The sequence below is a fragment of the Theropithecus gelada genome, chromosome 18 (assembly GCF_003255815.1).
Source record: "Theropithecus gelada isolate Dixy chromosome 18, Tgel_1.0, whole genome shotgun sequence".
Classification (NCBI taxonomy): domain Eukaryota; kingdom Metazoa; phylum Chordata; class Mammalia; order Primates; family Cercopithecidae; genus Theropithecus; species Theropithecus gelada.
The window spans coordinates 47645884-47669287 of record NC_037686.1 but is presented as its reverse complement, the minus strand read 5'-3'; the positions used below and the strand labels follow the sequence as shown (position 1 = coordinate 47669287).

The following is a 23404-nucleotide window of genomic DNA, read 5'->3' as shown; positions in this document are numbered from 1 at the left end:
CGGGGGAAGGCAGAAAATAGGCAGCAAATAAAACAGCCAAAGAAATACCTAGGATGTTAGAGGGTAATCAGTTCTTTATAAAAATGAGAAAGAAAACTAGATCAGTGTACAGTGGAAAGAGGTCTTCTGCATTAAATAAGAGGATCAGAAAGATGTCACCAAGGTGGCGTTTGAACAAAGATTTGAAATTGGTGAGGGAATTCATCATATAGATACTCAAAGAATATTCCAGGCATAGCAAACAACCAGTGATGCAAAGAGTGTAAGCCAGAGCCTGCCAGACACACTCAAGGAATAGCCAGGAGTCAGTGTGGAGGGAGTGGGGGAGAAGGGAGAGGAGGAGACGAGAGCAGAGAGGGAATAGGGACCAGGTCTTTGCAGATCCTTGCAAGAATTTTGGCTTTTATTGGAGAGAAATGGGGATGCCTTGCACAGGTGACTTGATTATATTCATGTTCTTGAGGATCACTCTAGCAATGATCCAGAATAGATTTTAAGGAGGCAAGAGTGGAAACAGGGGCACTAGTTAGGAAGCTATTGTCATTTGAGCTAGAAACAATGATGACTTATTCCAGGGTGGTAGTGAAGGGATGGATGTGTTTTGAGGGTAGAACCTATAGCATTTTCTCATAGACTGGTAGAATAGGAAACATATGGGAAATAGAACAGAAAGAGGAAATTCCAGGATGATGTAAAGATTTTGTGGCCTGAATGACTGGAATTATAAAGTTTGCCATCTACCCAGTGAAGAAGATTGTGGTGGAGCAGGTTTGTGGTAAGATCATGAGTTCTGCTTTGAACATGCCATGTTTAAGGGTCTGTTGGACACCCCAGTGGTGATGTTGGAAACATGAGTCTGGACTCAGAGGAGAGGCCCAAGATTGGAGATTTGTGTTTGTGAGTCATCAGTACATAAATGGCATTGAATCAAGGAAGTGAGCTTAGACGGAGGGGCAAGGCAGATCAAGTACTGAGTGGTTAGGACTTTCCAAAATGAAGAGTTTGGGAAAACGGGGAGGACTCATCAAAGGATACTGAGAGAAACTGCCAGGGAAGTAAGAGTAACATTGGGAGAGTGGTGTCCTGAGAGCCAAGAGAAGGCATCTCCGTCTATTGGGATAGAGAGACGACTGCACCAAATACTGCAGACAGGTGAAGTGAAGTGAGGACTGAGAAGTGACCACTGGACTTAGCAATGTGGGGATCATAGGTATCCATGATAACAACAGTTTTGTTGGTATGAGGTGTGTGTGTGGGGAGGGGGGTGAGGAGAAGCCTGATTGGAATGGGTTTAAGAGAGAGTAAGTAAACAGAAATTGGAGGTAATAACAACTCTTTTTAGGAGTTTTGCTATATATAGTACAAAGAAATGGAAAGGTAACTGGTAGAGGAAGTGGGACTAAGAGAAGATTGTCTTGATTTTTGTTGAACATTTTAAGTGACGTATAACAAGCATACAGAATGTACAAAAAGCCTAGGTAAAATGTGAAATGTTTTTATAAGGTCAATACTACCCAAATCAGGAAATAGAATAGTACCAGCACCCTGGAAGAGAAGACTCCCTTTTGCCCCATCCCAAGCACCGTGCACCCAAAAGTAACCAGTGTTTTGACTTTTAACACCAGAAATTTGTTTTTTCACTTTTTGAACTTTATATTATGATATTATTTAACATGTGCACTTTTGTGTCTGGCTTCTTTCTCTAACATGTTTACAAGATTCACCTGTGTTGTTGTGTGCAGGAAGAGCTAATTTATTCTAATTTCTATACAGTATTTAACTGTATGTTATACCACTTTGTGACTTAAGTTTCATTCTCTGGATCTAATTTAATGAACAGAACTTATTAATTTTAATGTAGTAACATTTGTTAATCTTATCCTTCATAGTGTGTGATTTTGGTATCCTATTTAAGAAAGTTTGCATATGCCAAAATTGTGAAGATATTCTTCTATGTTAATTTCTAGAAGTTTTGTTGATTTGTCTTTCATATTTAGATCTACAATGCTGCTGGAATTAATATACATGTATGGTGTGAAGTAGAGTGCAAGATTCATTTTTTTCTTAGTTGTTGGCACTATAATTGGAAAAAAGTCTTTTCCAATTATAGTATAACTCTTTTCGTTTTATAAATCATGTGACTGGATATATGTGGATATCTAGACTTTCTATCCTACTCAGTTTGTGGTGTTGTCTATTTTTGGGCCATTTACAAACTTAATTAGCATAGCTTTCTATTAAGCTTTGATATCTGATTGTATAAGTCCAACTTAGTCCATTTTTGTTCAACTTTGTCTTGACTGTTATGAATGTTTTCATTTCCATATAAATTTAATAAATAACTTGTCAACTTAATGTCATCATGTTAATTGTAATTTTTTAAATCTGGAGAGATCAATATGAGAAACAACTGGCCTTCTGACAGTACATCTTCCACTTTATGAATTAGTGCTCCAATCTATGAACACAGTATATCCCTCCATTTTCTTTGGGCCTTCTGCAGTTTGGTTCAGCTTGTTTTACAGTTTTCTATGTAGAGGCCTTGCATTTCTTTGGTTTTATTTATTCCAAGTATTTTATTTATGCTATTGTTTATTAATTCTATTGTAAACAGTATCTTTCTAAAAATTGTCATTTTCTGCTTATTTATTGCATTTTTACAGAAGTAGAATTGATGAATTTTGTGTGTATGTATATTAACCATGCATCCAGCAACATGGATCAACTTACTTCTTAATTTTAAAAATTTATCTATAGATTTTTATGGACATTCCAGATATATAGTCATGTTATCTGTATATGACACTTATAATTTTTGCTTTTTAATATTTATATATTTTATTTCCATTCCTTGCCTTACTTCACTGGAGAGGATCTCCCATATAATATTGCATAAAGCTTTGATGGGCCTAGGCACAATGGCTTATGCTTGTAATCCCAGCACTTTGGGAGGGTGAGGCGAGTGGATCACTTGAGGTCAGGAGTTCAAGCCAGCCTAGCCAACATGGTGAAATCTCATCTCCAGTAAAAATACAAAATAAATAAATAAATAAATAGTGAGGTGTGGTGGTTCACACTTGTAGTCCCAGCTACTCTGGAAGCTGAGGCAGGAGAATCGCTTGAACCTAGGAGGTGGAGGTTGCAGTAAGCTGAGATTGTGCCATTGCACTCTAGCCTAGGCAACAGAGTGAGACTCTATCTCGAAAACAAATCAAAACAAAAACTGTGATGGAAGCTTTCTTACCTCATTTCTGATCTCAGATTAGAGAACCATTAAGTGTGATATTTTTTACAAAGTTTTGTGAATATTCTTCACTGAATTAAGGAAATTTCCTTTTTTAATTTGTTATAAGTTTTGTCTTTTAATCATGAACAGGTATTCAGTTTTAGCAAAAGTCCTTTCTCCATTTTTGAAATGATTCATTTCACATCTTTATTTTCTTAATGTGAAGAGTTATGTTGATAGATTTTTAATAGTTAAACCGTTTTTGCAACCCCGGAACAAGTTCACCTTGGTTGGGTTATATTACCCCTTTTGTATCTTGCTAGAATCAATTTGATAATATTTTGTCTGACAGATTTACCTATAAATGCTCATAAATGGTGTTGGCCTGTTATTTTCCTTTCTCCTGGCAATGCCAAGGCCAGCTGATAATACCATGCTATCTCCTGACTGTCAGGAGCTGCTTTTTCTTTTCTTAGTCCCATTTTGGACCAAAGGTAAGCAATATTAGACCACGGGGCATTAATCTAGGATATAGAGCATTTAACCATTGCTATGATTTTGCTGATCAGGAGGTTGTCCAGCGAATGTCGCCTGTAGTTAGGGGAAGGTTAGTGTCTTCCGTTCTTTCTGTTACAGGATGAATTATTCAAACCTCTGGTGTAACAAGGGCTGTAAAGTAGCATTTAAGAATCTGAAAGAGATGCATCAGCCAGCTGCATCAGCTAGGTGAATGTGAGAAACCAAAGGGCCACCCACTATTTTATTAGACTCTGAAGCAGAAGCCTCAGTTATCATCCCAGGATATGAAAACATGTCCCAAAGTTCAGCTGGCCTTTTCTAGAGACCTGGATGCTTTTCTCCTTTAGCCTGGTCCTGAACCGTTCAATTTAACCTCTAAAATTTATAAAGGGACAGCAAGAAGTGATTGCTAAAACATAAACTTTCCCTTGGGTTATGAATTTAAATGTAAACTAGCTTAGAGCAGAAATCACACTTTCTTAAGAAGTAGTAACAGAGGGTCACAGATTCTATTGGGAACCACACAAATAAGACATTGACCCCTTAAGGTGGGCAGACTCATTAAATAGAATTATATAATTTCTGCAAAGCTGGCTGGAAAGTCTCTGAAGTAAACAAACTGGCCATTGTAGCAAGGATAGCCTCAGGAAATTTCAAAGTCTACCAACTTCAAATCATATCTATTATTAGTATAAATACTTGCTGTTTTATCTTTTGTCAGTCAGCATGCCCAGGCAAATGGAATTAATCGAACTATTTGAACTATGTTACCTTCTGGGAGAAGCTAATATGTTCAGGGTAAATACACATCTGTGCTAATGTAGCCCACTCTGCAACTTTTACTTTTTCTTTTTAAGTATAAACCATCGTCATCAAACAAAATTAAATCAGCATTATTCAAAGAAGTCTGTCTGTGCAGGAGAGGTAAGTTCCTGCTCCTTAGGTTGAGGAAAGAGAAAGACTGGGTGTAGAGTGTTGGAGTAACGAGTAGAGATGTGTGAAGAGCAATGAACAATATTTCATAGGAGGTCAAGAAACGAGCTATATAAATGGCTGAATGTTTTCAGTCAGTAGGACAATCGGAGAATCTGTGTAGAACTGAGAAATATTACTAATAATGGTTTGGCTATTTGACCCACCCAGATCTCATGTTGAAATATAATCCCCAAAATTGGAGATGGGACCTAGTGGGAGGTGATTGGATTAGAGCGGGGGATTTCTCACAAATGGTTTCGCACCATCCCCTGATGCTGTCCCCATGACAGTGACAGAGTTCTCATCAGATGTGGTTGTTTAAAAGGGTGTGGCACTTCCCCTCTTTTCTCTCACTTCTGCTTTCACCATATGACTTGCCTGCTTCTCTTTCTGCCATGATTGCAAGTTCCCTGAGGCCTCCCTAGAAGCAGAAGCTGCTATGCTTCCTGTACAGCCTGCAGAACCATGAAATAATTAAACCTCTTTTCTTTATAAATAACCCAGTCTCAGGTGTTTCTGTATAGCAATGCAAGATTGGCCTAATACAGTTACATTTTGTGGAAGCCCTAGGACTAAATCCACTGAGTCCAATTTTAAAAAACAAATACTCTTTGCTATTGCTGCTATAGCTTTTAGATAAGGAGGAGATGCCTTGGTTTCTAGACCTAATGAAAGATTTAAAGAAGCAAAAAGGGCCAGGTATGGTGGCTCAGGCCTGTAATCCTAGCACTTTGGGAGGCTGAGGTGGGCTGATCACTTGAGCTCAGGAGTTTGAGACCAGCCTGGCCAATATGGCGAAACCCCCGTTTCTACTAAAAATAGAAAAAATAGCTGGGTGTGGTGGCAGGCGCCTGTAATCCCAGCTACTTGGGAGGCTGAGACAGGAGAGTCTCTTGAATCTGGGAAGTGGAATTGCAGTGAGCCGAGATCACACCACTGCATTCCAGCCTGGGTGACACAGCGAGACTCCATCTCAAAACAAAAACAAACAAAACAGAAGCAAAAAGACCTCTGATGATTCCTTGTAAATGACTCAGTACCTCCAGTGCTTGTTCAGACTTTCTGTAAACAAAAAGAGAAAATGATTTGTGAATCTAAAATCCTTTAGTAAAAATATTTTCATAGACAGTTATTGTTACAATATTTATGCTTCAACAGGAGCTTGATTTTAACTTAAAAGTATATAATCATAAAAAGATATTTGTTAGTATATATGTGTTATGTATAATTAGTCTAGGAAGATAATTCTCATTTTGATTTGTCCATTATTTTGAATTATCATAAGTTTGGTGAAGAAAAGAGCTTGCAAAAGACTTTTGAATTACTAATGTGCTTTGATTGTGTCCCCACCCAAATATCATTTTGAATTGTAATCCGAATTGTAACCCCCACATGTTGAGGGAGAGACCTGGTGAGAGGTGATAAGATTATGAGGGCAGTTTCCCTCATGCTGTTTTTGTGATAGTGAATGAGTTCTCACGAGATCTGACTGTTTGATAAGTGTCTGGTAGCTTCCTCCTTCTCTCTCTCCTGTTGCCTTGTGAAGAAGGTACCTGCTTCCCCTTCACCTTCTGATATGATTATACGTTTCATGAGGCCTCCACAGCCATGCAGAACTGAGTCAATTAAACCTCTTTTGTTTATAAATTACCCAGTCTCAGGTAGCATCTTTATAGCAGTATGAAACCAGACCAAGTATCTTACTTAAAATTTAGGTAATTTTATTCAAATCCAATTATTTCAATTGCCTTTTCTTTTGTAGGGTAAAGAAATACATCTTAGTGTTACCTAATGTCCATTTTAAGAAACCCAAAGACAATTGAGGTATGAAAGACATCTTAATGGATTCATTATTCTGAATTTGAGGCTTGAATTTAGGAAAGACAAAATAAAAAATAATTGCTAAAGAAGATAGACATCCTACAAACATCATAAATATCTAAAGAAAAACAGGTTTGTAGGCAACATTATAAAAATATACAGCAATAACAATAATGATGATAAGGAATGTAGTTTTACTTCCAAAAGCAAGGACTATTTTTAAAAATGACTAAAGACTATTTCAAAAAGTACCAAAAGTTAACAAATTCTGCAGAATCTCTACCAATCTGAGCATAAAATAACTTGGTCACTTTACAGAAAAAAAATCCCAAATTCTAATGTTATTAGTTTTGTGCATTATTAGTATAATAATTTATTAATCTATGTTTATATGTGTGTGAATTTTGACATACACAGATATATAAATGTAGAGATTTATTACCTACTTAGGTAATAATTTAAAGCATTTAACTATAGCTTAAAAAGAGAAATGCAGTTCCTAACAGCTGGGAGAGAATTGTAGTTTTTTTAATTTTTGTGTTCTTTCTTTCCTTCTTTAGTGATTTTCTTAAAGACTCTAATTCTTCCTCCAGATGCCACCTGCCCCCTCCTGGACCCAAGTTGAATTTTTTGGCTTCAGTCCTTATCTTCTTTGTACTTGAAGCCACAGTTATGGTGCCCACCAGCCCAAGTTTTCATTTGAAGGGCTTGTTACACTCACAGTCCCTGTTGAGGGAGGGGCCGTAGGCAGGCATTTGCTCTGTCATGGGTAACCACCAAGTAGTGACTAAGTCCTGGAAAACAGACAGAAAGTGATGGGCACCCATCCCAGTAACAGTCAAGCCAAAGCACGGCCTGTGACTTTTGAGGTGATCTGTGAATAGCTCATCCTAAAGAGGAAAAAGCAGGTTTAATCAGATCTTCATTCTCAAAAATTCAAACTGATGAGAACAAGAGTAATCTAGCAGTAAGGCGCCATGGCTGACGTTGCAAGGATTCATGAAAGTTAGAGACCATTTTACAGAAACTGAAGCCAGAGAGGCTATGTCACTTGCCTAAGGTCAACTAGCTAATCTGAATACTGCATTACACGACACTTCATGGCCACTGAAGATTCACAGGACAAGGGTAAGGAAGCCACTCGAGAGCAGCAAGACACCAGAAGCCATCCTCATAGAAGCAGAGATGCCGCATTAATGTTGGGTAGAGGGAGAATCCCCAGACTCTTGCTGAAACCCTAAAGCTCCTCCATCCTTATCCAGTCTCCAGGAGTCTCAGCCATTGCAGGGTTCCTGCTTTGGGACCTGGATGAGCTCTCCATCTTCCTTATTGCCATGTGAACCCTAATATTAACTCCCCACTATCACTTGAGCTAACATGAAGACTTTTTTTTTCCCAAAATTTTTATTTTGATACCATCCACTTACCAAACCATCAAGAAAGATAATATTTCAAAGAGAAAAAAAAAACAACAAAAAACAAGAAACAGAGATATAGGTATCAAACCACAATTATTCCCCCAAAACACTGCTGTTGCAAAAAGGATAGAAAGACAAAATCCCATAGACTGTTAGAGAATAGCTTTAAAAACAAGCACGAATATTTTGTAAAGTTATGGTTTTCACTACAGTGTATGGATAGGTTCAAACACTGGATAATTAAAGAAAATTCATCTTGTTTGGCCTGGGAATACAGTAAGATTTCTTCTATTCCAGCTGAAGAAATAAAAACAAACCAACATGAGCTTCTGAAGTTAATATTGAAATTATCTTTACCAACTGAAGATAGCATGAGAATAAAGGGAGAGAAGGTGAACAAATAGCAAAGACAAGTAGTCTTGAAATTTAGGCTCTACCTATAACCAATAAGCTTGTCTAACACAGCCTTCCTACAGCCTTATCCTGGGCTTCACGTCCCTCCTCCAAACTTAGAAATACCTGAATTTAGAATATACATCTCAACCTTCATGTCTTCTTTCACCTTTCTCTATGAGTTCTTTACTTAGGGGTAAGGGATCACAGTGCAGAGAAAACTGTTATTTATTATTCCAGCTACTGTTAAGATAAAGTGAACCAAGCTCATCAACAGAAAGAAAGCCTTCAGAAATCAGAACTTAATAACTCCAACTGGGTGCTTTGAAAAGGCATTTCCAACAGGATATTTAGTTTTGCTAAGAGACCAGCAATCATTTTAAATAATGATGTTCAGGGCTGACTTTTTGCTGGTTCACCTGGGTTCATACTCACCAGTTGTCTATTATGGCTGGCAGCTTTTCTGATTGGTCAGTACTACTGCTCAATCCATAGGTGCATATGCTGAATATCACTCTTGGTTACGTCTTGGTTTCTGTACCTATTATGTGAAAGGAGTCCTAGAAAAAGATTCACCTGTGTAGACAGACTTGTATATACAAGTAGACATTCATATATTGTTGATAGCGTTGGCTAATTATTTTACTAATGAACTCATTCAATAACCAGAGTTTCAGTTCCTACAATATTGTTTTCCCTTCCTTTCTTAGCAGAGATGGACAAGAAAAATGTATTTCCTGTACTTCTTGTTTGTTACTCAAGGCTTGCTTACACCTCTCTGCTTTACCTCCCACTAGTCTCCTGTGGTTTGGGTGGACTGATCTGCTTGGTAGATTCTCAGTCTGCCTGAACATTGACTTGTTTTGGTGCCTTTAACTGTGTCTGACCTTTAAAGGCTTCCATGTTTTCCCAAAATAACGTGGTAATTATTCTCAAATCTTGAGGCCTTCCCTAGAACACCAACTAAAGTCAGTACTTTCTTTTAGTTTTCTGGTTCTTAGTATCTTCACTAATACTCAGTGATGATTTATTGCTTGAAAATATTTTAGCTTATTACATAAGTGCATTTATAGGTATTTTTCTGTGCATATATGTGATCTACCCATTTAAAGTGCAAACTCCTTGAAATTTAAAATTGTAAAATGGACCCCAACACTTAGCATATCAGCTGTGAAGTGTGTAGAATAGATGGAGTTTTGTCCTAAGCTTGTGAGAGACATTACGTATAGGGTGTTTTTCCTAGCAATCAGCTCCATTGTGAGCCCGGAGCTCAAAATGCAAGACTTGTGGGGCTCATAGAGTTAAATTTCAATGCTGTAACTTCCATATTTGCATTCCCTTTTCCTTCCCACAAGTCGCAGAAAGTGTAGAAAGACTGTAGGTATGGGAGAGGAGGAAGAAGTTGGAAAATTATCCAATACCAGGAACTCCTTAGGGTGGCATTATGGAGGCATCACAGGAATGTGAGAGGACAGGAGGGAAAGGCAGGCAGAGGCATGACCAAAAAAGTGATGGGAGCATGCCTCCTTTATAATTTTGCAAAGCCTTCTTGATTTTGTGCCTTAAAAATGAAATATTTCATAACGAAACCTAATTAATGTTTGAATTATGACCTGACCTATGGGGACAAAAGTATGGTAGGCAGAATAATGCCCTCCTGCAAAGAAGTCCATGTCCTAATCCTCAGTCCTTGTGAATATGTTATCTTATGTGGCGAAGAGACTTTGCAGATGTGATGAAGTTGAGGATGTTGAGATAGGGAGATTATCTTGGGTCATCTAGTTGGTCTTAATGTCATCACAAAGGTCCTTACAAGTGAAAGTGGGACAGAGTCAGGGGGAAGTGTGCTGCTGGTTTTGAAGGTGTAGAAAGGGGCCATGAGTGGAGAAATGCAGACAGCCTCTACAAAAGGCTGGAAAATGCAAGGGAATAAATTCTCCCCAAGAGGTTCCAGTAAGGAACAGTTGATTTTACCCTGGTACCATGACATATTTCTGACCTACAGAACTTTATAACAAAAAATATGCATTGTCGTAAGCAGCCAAGTGTAGTTATTTGTTACAGTTCCTACAGAAAACTTATAGAAAAGCAAATGCAGTGCATCAAGCACTTTATGTTGGAAGACCTAAGTGGGACACCCAACATAAACTGGGGAGCTCAGGGAAGGTTTCCCTATACATAGGAAATAAATGGAAAAGGAGTTTCCAGGTCAAAGAGGAGGAAAAAGAACATTCTGGTCTATGGAGTCAGGGTAGGGGTGAGACAAGAGCAACAAAAGGAATAAGGTAAGAAACAAGAGTTGGTTTGGAACACCACAAATCATCCAGCCTTGTTGAAAAACAATGTGGCAAGAGATGAAGCAGGAGAGGTGGACGGGGGAGAGCAGAGCAAATTCTCTCCCTGGGGAAGGGTTTAGGTTTTCAATAAGAGCTCATGGGGAGGCAATGAAATGTTTTAAAGAATGGTGTGGCCGGGCGCGGTGGCTCAAGCCTGTAATCCCAGCACTTTGGGAGGCCGAGACGGGCGGATCACGAGGTCAGGAGATCGAGACCATCCTGGCTAACACAGTGAAACCCCGTCTCTACTAAAAATACAAAAAATTAGCCGGGCGTGGTGGCGGCGCCTGTAGTCCCAGCTACTCGGGAGGCTGAGGCAGGAGAATGGCGGGAACCCGGGAGGCGGAGCTTGCAGTGAGCCGAGATCGGGCCACTGCACTCCAGCCTGGGCGACAGAGCGAGATTCCGCCTCAAAAAAAAAAAAAAAAAAAAAAAAAGAATGGTGTGTGTTTGTGTTTGTGTGTGTGTATGTGTGTGTGTGTATGTGCATGTGTTAGAGGACGGAATGACAGTAAAATTTGCATTTAAAATTACACTAAATATGTGTGTGTGTAGACACACACACATATATTTTAAATGCAAATTTAAAATAATATTAAAATAAAATAATTTTAATACATTTTAAATGCAAATTTTAAATAAAATAAAGTTGCACTAAATACACACACACACATATACACAAAACTTTCCCTTTCAGCAAATAATCCCTGAACAGAAGTAAACAACAGCGATTTCAAATATGAGCCTGGGTCCAAATGCCACAAGCCACAGGCTCTCAATATCACAAGGCAGGGTGTTAGATTTACAGTTAGACTCTCTTTCAACGTGGGTGACAATTCGTAGTGTTCTTCAGGAGGGGAGACTGCATCTGCTGCTTTCTTCTGCACCCTCAATCCCTCCTCTTTTTAGTGGAGTGAGTAGGAGAGGGATTTATTCAATGAGGGCACCCTGGGTGGTTTGGGGATGCTTTAGTCCCCACCTAATCTCTATCAGACCCAACCAAAGCCACTCCAAACATTATGTAATAGTAATACTTTTCCTTAATGTGGATAATCTTAAAAGTGAGAAGATATACAGCTCTAGAAAAATTTTAAATGGTTTGTACATATGCTGTCATAAAAATAATAATCAAAGCAACAGCTGTAAGAGAAATCCATAAACATCAATCCCCACCTCATCCCTAACCCCCCAATATCCAACCTCTGAGAAACACCACTGGAGTTTTAAGTTAATAAATAGTTTATAGATTCTCCTGAGCTTCCCTCTGGAGGTTGCCAATATATTGTGACTCCACACTCTCATGAATTCTGAGTTTTCTCTGCTTCCCTCCACAAAAGATTTATTATAGTTACCGAGGGAATAGTCTATTTGCAGAACGATGAAATAAAATTATGATTTCATTCTAATTAGAATGACCACTTTCACTTAAAGCCTCCCCTCTCCCCGCAGAAATGTACACAAGAATCTCAACTTCATCTCTGACCTTGTCAATTTCTTCTGGGATACTGTCTTAGTTCCAGGGGCTGTAACAAAATAACATAGACTGGTGTTAAATTGGCTTAAACCAGTTATTTATTTCTCACAGTTCTGGAGGTTGGGCAGTCCAAGATCAAGGCACTCGGAGATGTGGTGTCTGTGGGGGCCTGCTTCCTGGTTTGCAGATAGCTGCTTTCTTGCTGTGTTCTCACATGACAGAGATCTCATCTCTCTTTCTCCCCGTCTCTTTATTTGAGACAGAGTCTCACTCTGTTGCCCAGGCTGGAGTTCAGTGGTACACTCTCAGCTCACTGTAGCCTCTACCTCTTAGGCTGAAGTGATCCTTTCACCTCAGCCTCCTGAGTAGCTGGGACTACAGGAGTGTGCCACCATGCTCGGCTAATTTTTGTACATTTTGTAGAGAGGAGGTTTTGCCATACTGCCCAGGCTGGTCTCAAACTCCTGGACTCAAGCGATCCACCTGCCTTGGCCTCCCAAAGAGGTGGAACTGCAGGCATGAGTCACCATTCCCAGCCTTTTGTCTCTTCTTAGAAGGGCACTAAAGCCCATTCATGAGTGCTCTACCTTCATGACCTAATTACTTTCCGAAGAGCCCACTTTCACCACCACATTGGGGATTAGGATTCCATTATATGAACTTTTATGGGGGAACACAAACCATTCAGTCCATAGCAGATATGGTGAGACTTAGGTATGAAATGTTTTCCTTTAACTTTTACTTTTGTTGCCATCTTTGTTAAAAATAGTTGAAAGATAGAAAATGACTTAGCTCTGCAGTTCTGGAGGACTCACTGGTACTCCACTGCATCCTGTGTTTACCCAGCTCAACCCAAGCTAATGGAGAAGTAGATTTCCTTCTCCAGGAAGGGTCAAGGCCAGGAAGAGAGGTGGACAGGTCTCAGAAAGCAGGCGGTGTCAAATACTGAGCAAAAGCCAAGCTTAGAAGGAGGAAATGTAGTGTTTATGGAACCAACTTGCAAATGCAAACATGAGCGAACCAAGGCAATGTAACAAATGATCCTCAACAGCTGGATTTCTTCAGTGCTGAAACTTATAATAAACATCCATGGCTATCTTTGCAACATGATTTGTCTGTAAATATACATACATCTATTTAATAGAACCACAAGGATTAGTTAACAAAAAAAATTGCCTAAGAATCATCAACTTTCACTTCTCCAATTGGGTCACAATCTACAAGTTAATCTGTTAGTAAAAAAAAAATAAATAACTTTTCTCTCTAATTGTGGTGGGAATCAGTAATTGTAGGATTCCCAGGAAGATTCTGAAAAGCCCTTGGATATTGAAGGATTTGGATTGCAGTTTTCTCAATCTGTTAAATGTTGAGGAGGGGGGTGGAGAAAATACACCTTTTTTTCCCCCCACAATCCTAAAAGTTTATGAACTTTCAGAGACACAGGAGCCAACCTGAAAGAGTTCCCAGTGGTCAAAGCTGGAACCATCTGAGCAACAAAATTAATAATGTAGTATTGAATTCTAGCCAAAAATATAAAATAAATATACATGGGTCCATATTGACATAACAAATACTGAAATAAATGATTGAATAAACAAGAGAGATGGAACAAATCTTCCTTACAGAATAATTCTAAATAATAATATATGGATATTCCCTCCTCTGGGATGGAGTTTAATCTTGCCCTCATCTTGAGTGTGGGTTGAATTGAATCATGCCATTCAGAGTAGAGTGTATGGAAAGAGAAAAACAGCTTTGCAGTAGAGAAACCTGGCAGACACAACCTTAACTAAGGGATCAAGGTCAAGTCACCAGTGATAAGTCACGTGGCCATCGTGCCATCGTCCCTGAGAGGATGAGATGGAGAAGGCACTTCATCTCTGAGGCTTTCCTCCCCCAAGTCTCATCATGAGAAGAAAACAGTAGACAACACCCACATGAGTGGGTGTCGAGGTACCCCCACAAAACTATACCTTACCAGAATACTTTATCACAATACTTTACTAGAATTCCTTACAGCTGTCGAAGTCAAGAAAAGACAGAGAAACTATTATGAATTAGAGGAGACAAAAGACACAGGAAGTTAAATGCAGCATGGTATCCCGGCCGGGATCCTGAAAGGGAAAGGGGTTAGCCTAAAAGCTAGTGACAGCTACATCAAGTCTGGAGTAGTGTTAATAGTGGCAGATCAATGTTAATTTCTTTTTAAAAATATTTTTAGTAGAAATGAGGTCTCGCTGTGTTGCCCAGGCTGGTCTCGAACTTCTGAGCTCAAGCGATCCTCCTGCCTGCCTTGGCCTCTCAAAATGCTGAGATTACAAGGCGTGAGCCACCGTTCCGGGCCCAATGTGAATTTCTTAGTTTTGACAAATGTGCCATGGTTGTCGAAGCTGTAGGCATTAGGAGACACCGACCGAGGGGTATATAGAGGACTCTCTCTACTATCTTTGCAACTTTTTTGAGTTCCAAAAGAAAGTTTTTTAAAAAAACAACAAAAAAATGCACTTGTACGCCATAAATTTATACTAAAAACAATAAAATCAAAAATTATTTAAAAAACAACAAAGTTTATAAACTTAGGGTGCAAATAGAAACTTCTTGAAAAGCAGCAGCCGATCCCCTCCCCCAACCCGCCTGTACAGCACCCTAGCGAGGGGTGTGAGGGTCACAGCCTGGCTCTCCCGCGATGGGCGGGCGCGTCCAGCCGCGACTCCTCCCCGGAGCCTCACCGGCGCCGGACTCTGCCCTGGGCGCGCCCCGCGGGGCGGAGCCAAACCTGCGGGCGGTGGCGGCTGCACTCCCAGGACCCTGGCAACCGACCCTGGCCCCAGGGCCCGATCACCCAGGGGAGGAGCAGCACCGGGACCCCGTGCCGGCTGGGCGCACCCCAAGGTAGGCGAGTCCGAAGGTAGGGATCTTCGGGCCCGGTCCCTGCGGCGCGCCCCCGCATCCCCTCCAGGTATGTGGGTGTCCAGGTGCCTTTCCAGCGGCTTCCCCAGCGGAGCTCCTGGCATCAAAGACATTTCCTGTAAAAGGGTCCTTGGTGAAGAGGTAATCCTTCCTGAAAACCTAGGTTCTGGGCTCGAATTTCCTGGGCGAGAAGTTTTTTCTCCACTGGGAAGAGTTACTTTTTTTCCGCAGAGAGGAACCCCTACTTAACCCGGCGCACACCTGATTATTTATTTAGGTTGTTGTTATACAATCCGTTTGTCAGGGGTCCCCGCGATTTCTGCCTGCTAATTTCAGAGGCTGCGGAGAAAAGCCCTGCGGTAAACGCCCTGACCTGGGAACTCCAGCGTGGTGACTTTGACAGGTCACTGCGCTCGTATTTTTTAAACAGCAGAGATGAATGAGGGTGGCTGTCTTCATTCATTTGCCCGGGCTTCCGCAGCTGCAGGTGTAGTTAAAAGAACAGCCCATTGCTTGACCGTTTCCTTCATGTTGAGTAGGCATCATGAGATTTTAGAGCTGGAAGTTACAGAGTGCTAGGCAGCTAGACAAAGGAACACTTATCTTATTAAAGACTAGTATGGGACCGTGCAGGTGTAGTTTTTAGGCTGGATAATAACATAGCTGTGAATTTTCAGCCTTTTTGGAAGTGAAGACAAAATTGAATATAAGGATCAGAAAAAGCAACAAGCCCTGAAGCTAACTGAAGCTGCGTCTGTTCCCCATTATATTCTAATTGTTTTATTTTAGGAATCAAAACCTCTTTTACTTTCTTGGTGTATATAGATCGGATGAAGTGTCAGAATACAAAAAGGAATTATTCTGTGTTTGTGATAGAGAGGAGATAATCTGCCCTTTTGATTTTACCTAATGCTATTAAATATTCAGAGCTACTGAAGTCCGGTTTTCCTGAAATGTGAGCTGGGCAGGAGTGTCAGGTACCCTGGCAGACACAATTGGTGCTGTTGTTACGCTTTTCCCCTGCTGCCCACTCCCTTCTCCACCGCACTCCCAGTTTGAGTGAAGGCCCTTGACACAGAGGAATTTCTGCCCAAGGCAGGGAGTGTCCCCGTGTGGTTCCTCAAATGTTTACAGAAAGAATGAAAACAACTATGCTTCCTGGGACCCGGGCTGACGTCACAAGGCCAACGTCATAAGAAGGTTCTTACCTCTTGTTATTTACAAAATAAATTGATCCCTTGTCCTAACTAGAGACTTTTGAAATTAATACTGATGCTATTTTGTGAATTACGGATAGGCATGTTATTTGTTAGCTTATTTGTTTACAGTGTGCTCAACACTGAAGGTGAGTTGTAATCCAAATTTTGGCCAAAGCTAAAAAACGTAAGCTAGATTTAGACAAAGCTGAAAAATGAGGTGTATGTTTGCTTGGAATAATGACTGAAAAGGGAAATAACTGAAGATTTTGGTGGGAATGTAAAAGTCTTTTAAAGTAGTAGTTTCTCATCTTTTGAACTGAGATATTTACATCAAAATTATATGGCTATTTATTGACTGAAAATATTTCATAATGGCAAAATTTTACCATGAATTTACTAACATGTTTAAATGAATGTCATTTACTAAGCACAAAAACAGCCATTTATGTGGGTTTGGAAAACGAGAGAGAGAGAGAGAGATTGTGTGTGTGTGTGTGTGTGTGTACATTCAGTTTTAGAAACTATTTGGTGCATCTGTAAATTTGTGGGCCTATTCATGTAATCACTAAAACAATATTTATTGAGGGCACTGTGTTCTGTGTGAGAGAACCAGATGGGAGGGGAAGAAGGTCTGGGCCAAACACAGCCCTGTGTAAATAAGACACAGTTCTGTCCTCCTGGAATTGACCACATTGGAGTCCTCCAGGCCACCCCAAGTCAAGGCCATAGATTTACAGACCACAATGATCCATTCAATTTCGACCGTGACTGAAACCAGATTAGTTTCGAATCACATATTTCCTTAAATTGATTTAAATAGTCAAATCTAAAAATGATAGAGGAGCTTGTGTGTTATTCTGGTCAGTGGTTTTCTCTTTTGTTTAGGTTGGGGAAGAACTTAGGAATCATGTGTTTCAGGCTTAATGCTATGAAATATTAACTTAAAATAGCTAAGTATCAATTTCATGCAAATTAAATAAAAACTAAACTTGTAGTATGGATGACAATAATCTAGAGACAAAAATTAATAAACAAAAAATTTAAAACGGAAAAAAAATCTGTCCATTAAATTATTTTTTTGCTATAAATTAGAAAAATATGACTATAATTTGATTTTCCCCCTGGAGGAAGACAGCATCTTTATTCAAGTTATTCTTACTTTTCCTTCTGGTTTTTTTTTTTTTAACAACTTTATTGGAGATATAATTTACGTACCATGAAATATATCTAAGTGTTTCAATGATTTTTGGTAAATGTATTGAATGGTGCAACCATTAGCACAATCCAATTTTATATCATTTCATCATTCCCCAAACATCCCTGGGACCTGTTTGCAATCACTCACCATTCTTACCCCAGCCCCAGACAACCCCTAGTCTATTGTGTCTGTTTAGATCTGCCTTTTCTGGACATTTCATACAGATGGAATCGTACAATATATAGTCTTTAGCATCTGGATTTTTTCAGTTAGAATAGTTGTTGAGATTTATTCAGGTTGTCACATGTATCTGTAGTTGGTTCCTTTTTATTGCTTGACTGGGGTTTATTCCATGCCGTGGCTATGCCACATTTTGTTCACCATTTAGTAGACGTTTATGCAATTACATTTGCATGGTAAAACAGATATGTTGGTGCAGCTTCCATGGTAGCATAATGTGAGAATAACTGATGTGAGCCAGCCTCTTATTTGGTGCTTTGACTCTCTTCTATGATAATTTTAAATATGAATGCCAAGAGTTAAACATCCAGGTTCCTATTAAGCAGTGGTGTTTTCTGCGTATAACTGTCTAGAGAACAAACCAACATTAAGAACTTCTTAACTTGGCCGGGCACAGTGGCTCACGCCTGTAATCCCAGCACTTTGGAAGGCCGAGCTGGGCGGATCACGAGGTCAGGAGTTCGAGACCAGCCTGACCAATATAGTGAAACCCCATCTCTACTAAAAATACAAAAACTAGCCGGGCATGGAGGCATGCGTCTGTAATTCCAGCTACTCAGGAGGTTGAGGGAGGAGAATCGCTTGAACCCAGGAGGCAGAGGTTTCAGTGAGCCGAGATTACACTATTGCACTCCAGCCTGGGTGACAGAGCGAGACTCGTCTGAACTTCTAACTTTCTCCAGCAATTTGGGAGGCTGAGGCGGGTGGATCACCTGAGGTCAGGAGTTGGAGACCAGCCTGGCCAACATTGTAAAACCCCTTCCCTACTAAAAATATTTTTTTAAAAATTAGCTGTGTGTGGTGGCGTGTGCCTGTGATCCCATCTCCTCGGGAGGCTGAGGTAAGAGAATTGCTTGAGCCTGGCAGGTGGAGGTTGCAGTGAGCTGAGATCTCGCCACTGCACTCCAGCCTGGGCAACAGAGCGAGACTCTGCCTCAAACAAACAAACAAACAAACAAACAAACAAACAAAAAAGAACTTCTTAACTTTGCAAGAACATTGACTTTTGGTATACCACTATTAGGAATCAGGAAACTGGAATAGCAGTTTCCCTCCAGAATTGTTTTCTTATATATCTCCATTGATCTTCCTTTGTGCTATTATGGCAAATGCATTTTGGGGGTGGGGGCGGGTCATGTTTGACAACTTATGCTTAAATATCCTCTTAGGGAGATTTCTGTAGTTGAACAGAAATCCTTTTATAAAAATCTAGTCAGTTCTGTGAGTCTAAAAAGAAGACAGTGTCTCTCTGAATGCCTTTAAGTTCCTACTCAAATTGCAAGTTTCTTTTGGGGGAAAAAAAAGAGCATCAAAATAACTTGAGGTCTGTTTTTGTGTGTATGTGTGTTTCAAGACAGGGTCTTATTCTGTCACTCACGCGGGAGTGCAGTGTCAGGATCCTAGCTCACTGAAGCCTCAAACTCCTGGGCTCAAGTGATCCTCCTTCCTCAGCTTTCTGTATGGCTGGGACTACAGGAACGTGGCACCACGCCTAGCTAATTAAATTTTTTTTTTCACAGATGAGGTATCACAGACTGGCCTCCAATTCCTGGCCTTAAGCAATCCTTCCACGTTGGCCTCTCAAAATGCTGGGATTACAGATGTGAACCACTGTGGCCAGCTTTAGAAGTCTATTTTATGGGCAATTTAGAATGCAAAAGATTTTTTTTTAACATCTACAATTTGAAAAGAAGATAATGTAGGTTAAATAATATAGTTTTCCAAAGCTGAATGTCTTCATTTGCAATACATTTTTTTCTGCTGGAAATGTCAAAACAGCTTCCTAAAACTCCTAGGTGAGAATACTACTACTGTTTTGATGATCTCTGTGTGATTGAATGGAGTAATCAATCTCGACTGGTAATATACCTTTGTTTCCTTGACAAGGATTTTTAAAATTCTAAAACAAATGCATTTTTTTTTAGCCTTATACTGATGATTTTACACCAAGTATCTCCTAAGAGGTATTTACCATCTACAGGAATCCACCTTCATCATTCTCACTTTCAAATACTCTAGGGATCAGATTAGGGCGGAGACATTCACCAAGCTATGTTGGTTTATCAAGAGAAAGAAGGCTTGATTGGTATTGAAGTGTAAGCACCTGCTATTTATTTTGATGAGGTCACTTATGTTGTTGTGATCTGATACAAGGAACTTAGTTTTACCCAAAGTGGGAGGCTGCCTCTGGCACTTCTGTCTTTCTATAAACACCTGGAATTTGGTAGGACGCTGCTCTTGGATACGTCAAACATCTTCATGGTGTGGGAGGGTGGGCGACGGTATTGATGAAAAGTAGGGTCATGGCTGGGCTTGGTGGCTCACGCCTGTAATCCCAGCACTTTGGGAGGCTGAGGTGGGTGGATCGCCTGAGGTCAGGATTTTGAGACCAGTCATAGGCAACATGGTAAAACCCCATCTCTACTAAAAATACAAAAATTAGCCAAGTGTGGTGACATATGCCTGTAGTCCCAACTACTCGGGAGGCTGAGGCAGGAGAATCGCTTGAACCTGGGAGGCGGAGGTTGCAGTGAGCTGAGATTGAGCCACTGCACTCCAGCCTGGGTGACAGAGTGAGACTCTGTCGAAAAAAAGAAAAGAAAAGAGAAAAGTAGGGTCCTGGCTGTTTCAGACCCTGAATAAGTAGACATTTTCATCATTGATCCAACAGTGTATATGCAGATGGACAAATATGAAGAATGAAAACATATTGTGATCTAGAAAGCTATTAGAAAAGGAATGGATAGATGAGAAAAAAAGTTCTAGGTTCATGAATTAGATTTAAAGTTTGTTGGAAATATTCTTATATTTCCTATGTATTATTACATATTTCCTTCTACTTTATCACCTTTAATAAACAGGCTTTCCTTGTTTCTGTCATACTGAATGCTAAGTTTAATTGACTAGTCACGTAGCTTGAGCTAGAATCAGCAGCCCAGTTGCCTGTTGTTTTTAACAACACTGATTCCATTGCTATCTATCTATCTCTCTATATGTGTATATATATAGATATATATATTTGATCATTTACACTGTTTTGGGGGTCAAGAATTTGAATGAAGAAAAACAAATCCAATTAATTTTGGCTTCCAGTTACTTCTGATAAAATCAGTGGAGGTTCTTGGATTTTGAAATCTCAATTGTGCATTGCTTTTTCTAGATCCTGCCAGATTACTAATTTTTTAAATAACATGTACAAATTCATCTTTTTCAGTGTAGAGTATTGTAAGTTTTGGGAAATTGTTATAGTCATAGAACCATGATCACTAACAAGATATATTCCGCCACCCCAAAGTCCTACGTATTCCTTTTGTAGTCAACCTGTCTCCCACTGCCAGTCCCAAGTAACCACTAATCCCTTTTGATTCCTACAGTTTTTACTTTTCTAGAATGTCAAATAGATGGAACCATAGAATATGTAACCCCTTGAATTTGGCTATTTCAGTTAGCATGATGCATTTGACACTTATCTATGTTGTTGTGTGTATCCCGTAATTCGTTCCTTTTTTTTTTTTTTTTAAACAGTCAGACTCTGTCGCCCATGCTGGAGTGCAATGGCACAATCTCAGCTCACTGCAACCTCTGCCTCCTAGGTTCAAGCGATTCTTGTGCCTCAGCCTCCTGAGTAGCTGCGATTACACACATGCCCCGCCACAACTGGCTAATTTTTGTATTTTTAGTAGAGATGGGGTTTCGCCATGTTGGCCAGTCTGCTCTCGATCTCCTGACCTCAGGTGATCAGCTCGCCTCGGCCTCCCAAAGTGCTGGGGTTACAGGTGTGAGCCACTGTGCCTGGTCCATTCCTTCTTAATGAGGAGTTGTATTCACCTGTTGGTGAACATTTGAATTGTTTGCAGTGTTTGGCAATTATGAACATTTGTGTGCAGGTTTTATGGAATATAACTTTTCATTTCACTTGGATAAATACCAAGGCAGAGGGTTTCTGGGTTGTATACTATGTATTTAACTATATAGGAAACTGCCAAGCTGTTGTCCACAGCAGCTCCACATTTTCCATCCCCATCAGCAACAGACAGGAATTCCACCTGTTCCACATCCTCACCAGAACTGTTATGGTTTCTCTTTTTCCCTTTGTTGGATAGTTTTTTAAATGACGTAAATTATGTTCAAGCTAAAATAATCCAGGACAAGCTCAGAAAACTGTAGGTATTTTATAAATTCCTGGGCTTTTCACTTCTAAAGTATTTTATAGAGCCACAAATGACATTTTCTAAAAGGACATCACGTAAATGTTGCAAGTGACTGTGACATATGTCATTGACCTCAGCTTCCTTTTATATTTTATTGACTGGCAAGTGTTAATCAGGTTTTGGGGTGACTTGTTAATAGAGAAGTTCAAGTCAGGAGGAACAATTGGCTGATGGGGTAAGGAAGGAATTGTGAGGGGAAAACTAAGCTTGGGAACTGACACTTTCAAATCATGTCCTACAAGCAAATGTCCACAATAAGTTGTGAGTATAAACATTATGTTTCAATATTAATTTAATGTGCATGAAGTCAGATACTCCATTAAGCACTTTTCATGCAATATCTCATTTAATCCTCACATAACTCTGAGAAAGTTGGCATTCTCATCTGAATTTTTCTGTTGAGGAACCGAGGCTTAGGAAGTTTAAATCATTTTCCAGGACCTCCCAGCTGATGAGGAAGTGGAACAGAGTCTTGTAGGCAGAACAACTGAGTGCAAATCCCTTGTTTTTAAGCCATGCAGCCAAACTGCCTTTGTTCATGGAGTAAATCTACTGGGACAACAACATCTGTTCAGGCTCCTGAAGGACACACCTGGGACCTCCCATCGGGAGTTCTGTGACTGTTACTTAGTGACCTACTTTGGAAAACTTTGATTCTTCAGCTATCTTGGGCCCAAGAAGTTGAAGCTTAGAAATTCCTTCAGAATGTAGCGGAGGCAAAGTGGTAAGTTAGAAGGAGCTAGCAGACTCCTGAGAAAGAGCCAGACAACTCGTGGCTTGGGATCCAATGGCCACCAACTAGTTATCTTTGTTTATGTTGTTGAGCCTTGTTTCTTCATCTGCAAAATGGGAATAATAATGCCAACCTCTCAGGGCATATGTGAGAAGTATTATAGAGAGCATACCCTACCGGGCATACAGTCCTCACTTAACAAATCCTGGCCCCTGCTTCCCACTCTTCTCCAGATGGGAAGGGATGCGTGTGCTTTGCACCTTTTTGCAGTTTAGTTGCTGAACTGAACATTGGCTGAAACTTTCAGCTGTTTTTCAATGCTTCAAATTATGCCAGTGAACTATGAGGATAGACTATTTCATGAAAAAGACATCTGAATTTGGGGTCAACCTATTTGTGTTCAGTTGATGAGGTTCTTATAACCCTGAAAATCTTACATCTTTTTTTGTGCCTTATTGCATTATATATATATACACACACATATATATATACACACACACACTGAAGATAATAACTATAACACAGTGTCGTAATGATTAATTTGGCAATATGTGAAAAATTATTTGGTAAGTGGCACATGTTTTGTCAATAGTATGTATTTGTATATTGTGTTTACACCAATATTTCATTTTTCCTCCAAAATAGCTTTTATCTTATATCTAAGAATTTTCTGTAGCACTGGCTATAATATATGTGGATATACAAATGAGTAGCATGCAGTTGAATAAAATTAATTCTACTTAGCAAAAGC

General features: G+C 39.8%; 1 protein-coding gene across 3 annotated transcripts in view; it reads left to right on the top strand.

The window, feature by feature from the left end:
• Nucleotides 1–14881: 14881 nt before the first annotated feature.
• Nucleotides 14882–23404, top strand: part of CCDC68 (coiled-coil domain containing 68) — a 54237-nt gene continuing 45714 nt past the window's right edge. The window contains exon 1 of one of the 3 annotated variants that reach the window (XM_025365444.1): nt 14882–15054. The gene's annotated coding sequence lies outside the window, so the exon portion shown is untranslated. Of the gene's footprint in view, nt 15214–16345; nt 16418–23404 lie in introns of those variants that run through there. The other 2 variants (XM_025365445.1, XM_025365443.1) reach the window with 2 other exon arrangements.